The 12,500-nt window shown below is 27.0% G+C and overlaps 1 long non-coding RNA gene across 1 annotated transcript in view; it reads right to left on the bottom strand.

Moving 5' to 3' along the window:
* The window catches only part of LOC136089266 (uncharacterized), an 8,823-nt gene extending 8,607 nt beyond the window's left edge, over positions 1-216 (bottom strand). Inside the window, exon 1 of the long non-coding RNA XR_010642907.1 lies at positions 1-216. This exon is cut by the window's left edge and continues 372 nt beyond it. This is a non-coding gene — a long non-coding RNA (uncharacterized LOC136089266).
* Between the last annotated feature and the right edge of the window lie 12,284 nt (positions 217-12,500).

The raw sequence follows: 12,500 nt of genomic DNA, 5'->3' as shown, positions 1-12,500 counted from the left end.
AAGTTTGTTCCATAAATAATCAATTGGAAAACTATTATAGGCAGCTTTCATTGCATGAACACCAGTTGACAAAAACAACGAACCATCTTCTACCCAACAACATAGAGCAACTGCCTCTGCTTCAATCTGTTTTTAAAATAAACAACTTAAGCCCAAGATTGTGAAGTCATTGTAATAGATCATTTAAAGAAAAGGCATCATTTGTTTTATTTACATATATCTATATAAATATATATAATTATATATATATATATATATATATATATATATATATATATATATATATATATATATATATATATATATATATATATATATATATATATATATATATATATATATATATATATACACATATGTTTATATTATATATATATATATATATATATATATATATATATATATATATATATATATATAGATTATACATATATATATATATATATATATATATATATATATATATATATATATATATATATATATATATATATATATATATATATATATATATATACATTTATAATATAAATCATATAAACATTTATAATATAAACAACTTATTATATAAACAAATTATAATATAAACAACATTTATAAATAAACAACAAATTATAATATAAACATATATATATATATATATATATATATATATATATATATATATATATATATATATATATATATATATATATATATATATATATATATATATATATATATATATATATATATATATATATATATATATATATATATATATATATATATATATATATATATATATCCCCATACATACATGCATAAATACATATTTTTAAAATAAATAAAATATAGGATAAAGAATTTAATGTTAGAATTAAATATACAACACCAACTCTATAATTAGGACCTAATACTTTTCCTATTAAAATTAGAAGTTTTTCAAAAAGATGGAAATAAAGTTTCTTACCTAAAGGTGTTTTTATATGAAAGAAACTTAATAATGCATACTTTTATTATTGGTGGAAGATTTTATACTGAAGTATTAGTTTGATAATTAGGGTAAGGTGTTTAAAGTTTTTCAAATAAATAAAAAAATTAGTCTGTTAACAGACTAAATTTAGTCTGACTTAATATGTTTTATTAATTTTGATATTAGTTAAAACATCTGAATCTTATCAAAATTAAGTGCTATTTCTAACTTAGAAATAACATATTTAATACAACTTTGCAATTTATTAAAATGGTCATTTTTAAATAAATAAATCATCAACAAAAATAACCTGAATAAACCGAATATACTCTGAGATTTATGTATATTATATACAATTTGATGCAAAATTTAAAAGTTTTAAATTAGCCGCTATAAAAAGAAGTTATAAAACATAACTTTAATAAAATATTTTTTTTATACTATTTGCATGGATTCTATTAAGTTTTCATTGCCTTTGCTTTACGGCAAATTATTTTTGTAATGGCTAGTTAATGAGACAATAATTTTCAATGTGTCTCCTCATTAACGTTGTCGAAACAACGTTTAATTAAACGTTGGCAAAATAACACTTTTTCAACGTTTTTTAAATACCACACTTTCAACGTTGGTATATGTAACGTTGAATAGGGTAAAACCACCTATTCCTGGCCACTTAATTTTAAACGTCGTTATATATTACCGTGAACGGCATAGGATCATGAAAAAATATTTCTTAACTCTTAATAAACTTCTTGAGATACAATTTATGACAAGTTTGGTAATTTTTGTCAATAAATTAACAAGTTTCAGCACAAATACAATAAGGCTTAAAAAACACCAAATCCTGGCCGGAGATCCGAAACATGGCCATTGCGAACTTATTCCTGGCCATTAAGTTTTACGAAGTAAAAGTAGTGACAATGATTTTAAAAACACAACAAATTTATTGTCTCGAGTTTAAAAAATAAGTTCTGCACAAATTTTTACTTGTGTATATTCAGGAAATATAGAATAAAAGCAAAATGCGAAAATAATAAAAAAATCCTTTTTTAACAGCTAAACAAAAATAAATTTTAAATCGCTTCACAAAACTTAGCAAATGTCTTAAATGAATAAAAACATAAACTTGCTATACTTATGTAATTAATACTAATGTTTTTTGTCATGTCATAAAGTAGCAGTTTAAGAAAAAAGCCAGCGTTTGATAAGATTTTCAGTTTTAAAATGTATTTTACAATTTCAACAACAATCTCAAAAATATACCAATTCAAAATGGTCCTTATGAGGTTTAGTAAAAGAAGTATATTAAATTAGGCAACAAAATACATAAACATAATATAGTGATACTTTGCAAATAACTTAACATTGAATTGCTGTTTTTTTTAAAATAAAAAAATTAAAATTTCAATAAAAATATTTAACAGCAAAATAATTAGATATATTTAAAAATAAAGCAAACAATTACAACACTTTTATCAGGATACCGATTCGTCCATCGTTTTTGGATCATTAAGTTACATTAACATTTTTCAACATTGTTTGCAAGAGTTGCTTGTATCGTCTGTATTTTTTTTTTGTTTAGATTGGATTAAATTTTTTTTATTTGGTTTTGTTTTATTATTCATATTATTTGCTTTGTCAGATAATGGAACTTTAGTCTTTGCAATCAGTTTTTTCTCAGCAATCTGAGATTTCAATAATTTACACTCTTCTTTTTCCTTCAACTTTTGTTGAAGTGCTTCAAATCTCTTTCTGGACCGATTCTATTTTTCTTTATTTTTTTCTCTTTTAGTTTCTATCTCCAGAATCTTAGCATTGCAGGCTTCCTTAGATGTCAATATGAAATATGTTGGTTGCAGGCCATTTTTTGAAAATTTTTTAGTAGTTGGCAAAATCTTTTTTGGGTATGGTAATATATCATTGTCATCGTCTTCAGTGTTTAACAGATTATTTAAACCATAAGATGTAGATGCATTGGTGAGAAGAGTATATGTTGTATCATTAGACTTATTATTAACAAGCGGTGTTGAAACATGGTCAAGTGCTATTGTATTTTTTGGAAGAGCAGTTAATACATCAGGAAATAACATTTTCAAACTTTTCCAACTCATAAAAGTTTCATCACTCTTAATGTCGAATCCTTTATCAAAATAAAAAGCAAAACATTGGCGTTGTTGGTCTGTTAAAACAGATTCCAGATCATCAATGGAATAAGTTGGTAAAACAAGACTAGAACTATTCACTTTTTTCTCTACACAATTGGATTCAATAGCAAAATCTATTTGTACATTACTTACTGCAAAGTTTGTTTGATGTGGTTGTAATATAATTTCAGAAGTTTTTTCAGATTTTTCCAAAAATGGATTAATAATATGCTTCTTATCTTCGTCAAATCTTATACTTTTTTCATATTTAGCCTCAGTTAATTGTGATGGTTCATAAAGGTTGTTTGGCAGATAAGCCTCTGGTGGAATTTTATTGGGATTGAATGGAAATATACCACAGGCATTAAACCCTGATTTAATGTTCTTTTCCGATAAGGCTTTTACCCATGCTATTCTAAACAAAGCACAAAAATTCCTATGTGACACTAAAACACCGGGATACATATTCATCATATCTTGGCAAGCAACATTATAGTGTTGTTTGAGTGGTCCAAATACACTCCGATCACAAGGTTGAAGCCAATGCGATGTGTGTGCTGGAAGTTCAGCTATAATGATGTTATTCTTGATAGCTGATTCAATCAATTCTATGAAATTATGAGAACTAAGACCATCCAAAATTAATATTTGAGGTCGCTCAGGTCCTATATTTGTTAAAAAAGATTCCGAAAACCAAAGTAATGCAATACCTTGTTTAGTCCACCCAGAATCAGAAACACTCCAAGTACTTCTTTCAGGAGCTGAAAGAACTTCAAAGCCATTTAAAGCTCTTCTGGTTTTACCTTTCACAATAATGTGAGAAATTGTGAAACAATAACAATAATTGCCACAATTAGTGCCTGAGGCACTAATTGTGGCAATTATTATTATTGTTTCACAATTTCCACTTGTCCGACTTTGTATATATCTTGAACATGACTTAGTAACAACCTTGTCTGGTGTATGCTGCAATTGCAAACCAGTTTCATCCATATTCCACACACAATGAGGTTTGCAATAAAGACCCATCTCATCCATAACTTGCTTCAGCGCGTTAAAATAAATAGAAACCTTTTCCTTGTCCATACACTGATGGCGAATAGCAGCTGTACCCTCAGGAACTCTTAGTCGAAGTGTTGAATGTCTTTTTTTAAGTAGAGACCACCATTTTTTAGATGGCAGACCATTCTTGAATGGAATACCCCGCTTTCTTGCTATATCCCCAGCATATTTCATAAACTGACGCCTTCCAAAACCAATACCCATAGATGCTCTTTTAGATGCATATTCAACAAGCTTAAGCTCATCTTCACTTCCAAGTTTTGTAGAACAACCTGGACGTGCACCCATTTCAGTTTTTCCATTAAGACGATTTTGCAAAGTGCAACGAGGAACCTTGTAAGTTTTAGATGCAGTACGTTGAATCATTCTTTTTTCTTTGACTGCAGCCACTGCTTCGTCCATTTGGCTTTTTGTCCATTTTCTAAAACTTTTACTCCTTTCCTCGGGTTAAAGTTACAGTGTTTTGTTTTACTTTTTTTCATTTTTGCACATTTTTTTTATTTGAGTGGGATGCATAATTCAACCTAAAAAAATTTACTTATAAAACCAAAAAGAATAAAAGGTTTCAAAACAGAAAACGTTTTCTCTTATGAGATTTATTTTAAAAAACTTAATTTTAAAAACAAACAAGAAAACATATATAAATTATATTTAACATGCAATGTATATATATATATATATATATATATATATATATATATATATATATATATATATATATATATATATATATATATATATATATATATATATATATATATATATATATATATATATATATATATATATATATATATATATATATATATATATATATATATATATATATATATATATATATATATATATATATATATATATATATATATATATATATATATATATATATATAAAGTTTAACTAAATAAAAAAATACAACTTTATGATGACCATCATAAAGTTGTATTTTTTTATTTAGACCATCATAAAGTTGTATTTTTTTATTTAGACCATCATAAAGTTGTATTTTTTTATTTAGTTAAACTTTATATATACCATCATAAAGTTGTATTTTTTTATTTATATTAAACTTTATATATATATTGATCTATTTTGTAAAAATTACTTTTACATTATATTGATCACTCTCAAACAAACAAGAGAATTTGTATCTCAATTTGATACAATAATAAACATCAATATATATATATATATATATATATATATATATATATATATATATATATATATATATATATATATATATATATATATATATATATATATATATATATATATATATATACATATAAATATATATATATATATATATACATATACATAAAATATATATATATATATGTATATACATATACATATAATATATGTATATATACATATAATATATGATATATGTATATAATATATATATATATATATATATATATATATATATATATATATATATATATATATATATATATATATATATATATATATATATATATATATATATATATATATATATATATATATACATAATGTAGATAATAAAAATTTGACTCAACTTTATAATTAAAACATTTTATTTTAACTTACTTTGTTTTTTTATAACAAAATTTATATTACAATTAAGACCTTATTCATGGCCAAGAATAGGTTGACATGTGGCCATGATTAGGTCATTATTTATGGGTAACAAAAACTAAAAAAGTGAAAACTTAAACACAACCAAACGAAGTAATTTTTATTTCAAATCAAAGTAAAATGTTTTTATTACTAGAATAAACCATTGCAATTGAGTTAAATTTTATTATTGTTATTTAACAAGATAAATCAGCGAGACGTTTTTTCGCATTTTTGTTTTCACGTTCGGAATATTTTCCACAATATAAACTAAGTTAGTATAATTTTAAATCTCAAATAAAATAACGTAGCGTTGATCTTATGTAAAGGACTGAGGTTCCAAACTTAAAAGTTAGATTAAATTTTCATTTTCAAAAATTTGGAAAGCCACCAACTCAATATTTAAGACAATAAAGTTCATTGAAAAGTGGCCAGGAATTGGTGCTGGCCAGGTATAGGTGGTTTTACCCTAAGCGTTGTTTCATAAATAGCTTAAATACGTTGAAAAAGCAGCTAATGTCTAACGTTGATAAACCTTCAACTTTGCGACGTTTTTACTGTGTACTTTTTTTCAACGTTGAATAAACGCGATTTTTTGAGAAGATAATATAAGTTGATATTTATACGCTTATTCAACGTTGAAAATGTGACGTTGAAAAGCGGTTTATTTTAAACGTTGATGAAGCATAGATTTTGAATCGTCTTTAAAGTGGCTTTTTGCGTAAGTTGATTCCACGTTGAATAAACGTCTTTTTTTGAGAAGCTAAATTACGGTACAATTTTAACGCTTATTCAACGTTTAAATTTACCGCGATTTAGTATACAAAAACAAACATTGATTCAACGTTGAAAGCGCGTTGTTTTTGTGACTGCAACGCCTTTTCTACGCTGCGACCGGTTTTCAACGTTGATTCAATGCTGACATGTTTGCTGGGTAAGAATGAACTTTTTTTTATGTTTTAGTGGTCTAAGATTGTCTTAATTCCATTTCTATAGCGTTACATACAAACGTCTGTAAATGTAAACGTCTTTGGCATACGATGAGTTTGCTGGCATTATCTGGAATAATCGCATAGAATATATCTATAAAATAAGAAAACTTCAAAATTTTATTTTAAATTTCAGAAATCTTTTTTACTATATTATTATTTTTTTGCTATAAATATATAAGCAAGATAAAAAAATTTCAAAAATTATTACGTTAAGGGGAGTTCTTAAACCCCCCAAAACAACACTGATGACAGCGCACTTAACAGCTGAGCTATCAATGAAATGCATTTAGCAGAAAAACAAACCTCTTTATAAGTCTCGGTAAGCAGAAGATAGTATGGTTCAAAATGAGGTTTAGAGTTTTTAAAAGAATGCAGACCAGATATCATACTGCTTTTGTGAGAAATGTAATAGTGCTGCTACATTGACTAATTTATACTTGCCTCAACCAAAACCCTCTGTCAGTGTAGCAGCATCCCCTTGCATGTTCTACCTAAATCAGTCGATGTGGAAGCGCACCCTTACATTTCATTATATCAATATAATATCTGGTCAGCGTTTATTGAAAGCTAAAAAACCTCATTTTTAGCCATCCTATCTTCTGTTTACCATAAGTCTCTTATAAGCCCTGCGTATGTATGTAATGTAAATGTATATTTTGAAAATCTACGAAAGGTTCATAAACGACTTTAGTACAATTACTTATCCACTTTGCGAGCTACAAAAAAAGGGACACCAAGTATAAATGGTCTGAAGAATGTCAAACCGCATTCAATACTAAAAATCTCCTTATCAACTGAGACATGTTCAACATTATTTAACGAAAAAAGGAAACTATTCTTTACACAGACGCAAGTCCTTTCTGAATATCCGAAAAAACAAATGTTAAAACAAGTCAAAAACGATTATACAAGCAGACATCCTTTTCATGACCCCACAATAAAATTATTTAGGATAGAAAAATGTTAAATTTCAAAAGCGATTTTGTTAAACCGCACGCCATTAATATCGATAAAGTGAAAGCATACACACTTTCCGACAAAACACTACAGCAACTTGCAACTTGATAAGAAAGCAAAACACGCCTGCACCGCTCTGTATAACTGAAACCCTTGAAAATGTCTGGGAAACAATTAACACTGACTATTTAGGTCCATTCCCTAACGGGAAATACATCCTAACGTTTATTGATTAGACGTCCAAATATCTATTTGCCGATGTAGTAAATTCTACAAATGCAAAAACTGTCATTTAAACACTTGCCAATATTATAGCGCTATTTAGAATACCTTACACCATCATTACAGACAACGGGCCTCATTTTTATTCATACTTAGTTCAATCGTTTATGAACTCATATGGAGTTCATCATAGATACATTACTCCATGATAGCCGCAGAGCAACGGAGACATAGTACGTTTTAATCAACCTCTAACCAAAATTATTCGAGCTGCTACTATAGAAAAAAAAGACTTAACGCACGAAATTCAAAATTTTTTATTTTCATATAGAAATACTCCCGATTGCACAACAAATATTGCACCAGCAGACTTTATTTTTAATCGTAAAATAAACCATGCAATACCTTCCATAGACAATAAACCAGCCATCAGTCAACATAAAATAGCTTACAAAAACCAATTGAGATCGAAACTACACCCAAAACAACTTCATGACAAACGGTTCAAGTCAACTGCCAATACAAATTTACAAATTTTGAACCAAAGTATTCGTAAAACAAGATAAAGTTAACAAACTATCAACATCTTTCAACAATCATCCATTTACGATTACGGAAATCAAAGGAACAATGATAACAGCCAAATCTGATATAAATAACAAAACAATTACGAAAAATAACTCACATTTTAAACCTATTCCTATAAAAACTACCAAATAACAAAGAAAACGAGGAGGAAGAGGAAGATTATATTTTAAACCTGAAATTATAGAAGAAGAACGAATGCAACCTGAACCATTACAAGTACAAGCAGATCAACAGCATCTAAGTGTGTTCCCCAGAAAAACATATCCACGAAGACATAGATCACCAATTGAATATTGGCAAAAATAACAATATAATAATAACTAACTGAACACAACGGAATTTAAAATTATGGTAATCAAAATCTTGAATATATCTTTGATTTTAGGTGAGAACGAGGAAGATGTTGTATCGCAATAAAGAAAGAGAACAACTACCGTGATTCCATTGCAATCAAATTCTATATAAATGCGGAAATTCTTTTTGTTGGGGGAGTTGGGAATTAATAAAATGTAAGAATAAAATTAAGGTTTTCCTAAATATAAAAGTGATGGTTGTCCAATTCCAGGAAACATACTTGAAGAATTATTTAAATTTGAAATGGAATTATAAGATCTCCAAGAAGATCAAAATCTTCAAATGCTGCACAAAACACTAACTTTATTGGATTTTTGGAAAATAATTCCTGAAGTTAAGTATCCTCAACTAAAAGGGATTAGCATAAAACTCATTTCAAATTTGGGTCAACATATACAATGTGAATCTTTATTTTTGACAATGAAATTTGTTCTAACTAGTGAACATTTGTTAGAGTTGCTTAGAATATTAACCACAAGCTTGAAACCAGATTGTAAAAAACTTACCAGTAGTGTTCAAAATCTTAATACCCAATAAATGTATAGTAAATTATGCAAGTTGTTATGCTTGAAGAATTTTCTAATGGTCTTTTATAAAATAGTTGATTTTATAAAAAGAATTCTTTCTGTTATGTCTAACTTTTTGTTGAATGATAAAAAGTTATTTTTTAATTGTAAAAATAAAAGTAATTTGAATTTAATTAAAGTCCATTGAAAAAAATTTCTATTTTGTAGCGATGTATTTACTTGGTATTTTGTATTTTGTAGCGATATTTTTACTTTGGTTTTCTTTTAAAGCCAAAATATATTAATCACTGTTTTTTTTATAAAAATATTTTGTAAAGCTGTAAGTTTTTTAGTTAACTAAGGGAGATCACCTCCAAATTTTAAATATAGACAATAGAAGAAAACTTTTTAAGTAATCTAACATACAATATAATGAAAACAAAAAATTTACATTTTTTTTTGGTCAACGATTGTTGCATATACCCCAAAAAACCCCCAAAATAAGCAGAAAATATGATTTGCGCCGGCCAAGATTCAGTAATAACTATTAAAAAAGGCAAAGTAAAACTTTAGCATTACATTTAGAATAGGTGTATGAGTGTTTTAAATGGAGCAGATTTGGAAAAAAAAAATCTGGGTCTGAGGACATGTCCGCCAAAAATGGTATTATAAAAAAAGTCAATTTTTGGAAAGATAAAACAGCCATACTAGTTTTTTTCTTGAGTTATCAAAGTTCTCTTGAAACATTGGCCGGCATATTGAAAAACCTCAAACTGAGAAAACGCTAAAAATGTAAAATTATTAAATAAAAAATATTTCCAAACATACTAAATATTATATATAAGACTCTAATTTAAATTAAAAACCTCCTTTTTCATATAAGTTACTTTCATTTTCTAAGATTTTGTTACTTTATTTTAATTTTTCAGCCCTTAATTTTTGACGACGTAGTTCATTTTTTGGCTTACCTCGATAGATTGACCGTTTAAGATGGATTTTGTTTATAGCATTTTAAACCGTTTATTGTATAATATCCAGGAATCATGTTAAGTTTTTCATAAATTAGGATTGACAATTTCATCCCAATATTGAAATTAGCTATAGAGTCGTAGACACCAAACTTTAGCATTGTAATGGCGACAAATTTTGTTTTCGGTATACGATTCCAAATTTTTCCATTAAAAGACTCAATCACATTTTGCGTTTTGCCGTGAAGACATTTTTAAAGCTCATCATCTTTAGTGGGGTCCTTACTAACAGGTCTGATCTTGCATACAAGCTCTAAGGAAAAGCCAGGGCCTGGCTTGTAGGTATTGGTTTTATTTACTTTGTCTCTGTTAAATTTACACCAACTACTTGCACCCGTTGGACAATGTGGGTAGTGCCAGTTGTTATCTTTCGATGATGTCACGTAAAAGAGAGTTGCAAATGCTGATAATTTCATAGCAATTAAACCACCAGTATTTTGTCTAATTGCCATACCAAAAAATTTTTGCAATCGATCAATTTTTGCATCCGTCAACCTTCCACGACCGCCTAATCCTCTCACTTTTTGTTTAAATTTTCGAAGTTGAGTTCCAACACGCTCCTGATAGTGCCCAACACATTTAATTTTAGTTATTTGAGTGTCAAGTTAAACATCATTGACAATATTGAAGCTTTTACTATCTCAATCACCCAAAAAGTTAACATATTTTAGTTAATGTATTTGAACCCATCGTTGGAAAATGCGACTTCGCATTCTATTCCACTTGCAAAACCAATGAAGTTCTTTTTAAAAGTATGTAAATTTTTCCACTTGGCATAAGCAGTAGAGATTCTTTTAACAAGATTTTGATTTAAAGAGCACCCTCGTCAAAATCGACTCATTACCACAACATCTAAAACTTTTCCACTGTCCAATGAGAGTACAGCAACCACACTATTTATTGAGGAAAATCCCCTACGCTGCCATGTCCCATTACACAATACACCAATATCAAAAATTTCATCTTCATTTTGACAAAATTGTCTTAAATCAGCTACAGCATCAGCCATTGTTTCCTGTGCAACTTTCTCTGTAATATTAGCAATTTTCAAAACAAGTTTATCATTGGTTTTGGCATGTTCATGAGGGTTGTAAATTTTTAAATTCCAGAATATTCTATTTCAAGAGTTCTCGTTGTGTATATTGTTTGCGTGTTTATACCAAAGATTCCTTTTTTATTTAGTAATTTAGAAGTATAAAAGTTAATTGATATTTACATTTTGAACAAAAAATTGAAAGTCTACATTACAAGTCCTCGCTTTTTGCTAATATTTTCAGTTATTGCTAAAGTTATTTGAAAGCAAGTGGAGCAACTTAAAACTGATAAAGCATCTGACAAAATAGAACAGTCAATTATTCTATAACCTATCACATCTTTGTTTTGGACATAAGCATTCTTTTGTGGTGTTAAGTTCAAAATAGGTTGAAACTTGCGAAAAGAAGTCGACGTTTTGAAGATGTCTGATTGTTTATCAACAAAAGATTCAATATTATTATTTAAAAAAGTGGTTTAAATTATTTAAAATTTCACTGCCATGTAACACCTTTCCATTAAAAATCCTTTTTCTTTTGACTGCTCGTTTTGTTCTTGCTTTAACTCTATTTAATTTTACCATGTTTAAAAACTTTAAAAAAATTATTTCTGTTGTGATAAAAATTGAGCTGAAACTAAACTTAAAAACTAATTTTTCTTACTAAAAGTTTTATAAATTTAACAAGAAGCTCTTTAGATCTAACAAGAAACTAAATAAGATTATTTGTTGCAAATTTTTTTTCTAAATTTTCATTGCAGAAGAAGTCATTTATTAAGGTGTAGTACAAGATGTACATTTATATTTTTTTGAAAAACGGCATTGATACAACTTAAAAAATGAAAAATTTTGATAATTAAAGGGAATTTTCAGACATACTCTACGATTTTTGAAATGCTCATTTATTAATGTGTCTAAAACAGTTAAAAATATATTTTTGAATTTTTGAAACTTTTTGGGGGTGCATCTCCCTTAAAAACCTCGATTTGAATAGACGGTAAAAATAACATAACATTCTATATATATAAATTTTGACCACAATTTACATCAAAGTTTT

This window comes from Hydra vulgaris, chromosome 13 (genome assembly GCF_038396675.1).
Source record: "Hydra vulgaris chromosome 13, alternate assembly HydraT2T_AEP".
Taxonomy (NCBI): domain Eukaryota; kingdom Metazoa; phylum Cnidaria; class Hydrozoa; order Anthoathecata; family Hydridae; genus Hydra; species Hydra vulgaris.
The sequence above is the reverse complement of the archived record's forward strand: the minus strand, read 5'-3'. Positions and strand labels throughout refer to the sequence as shown.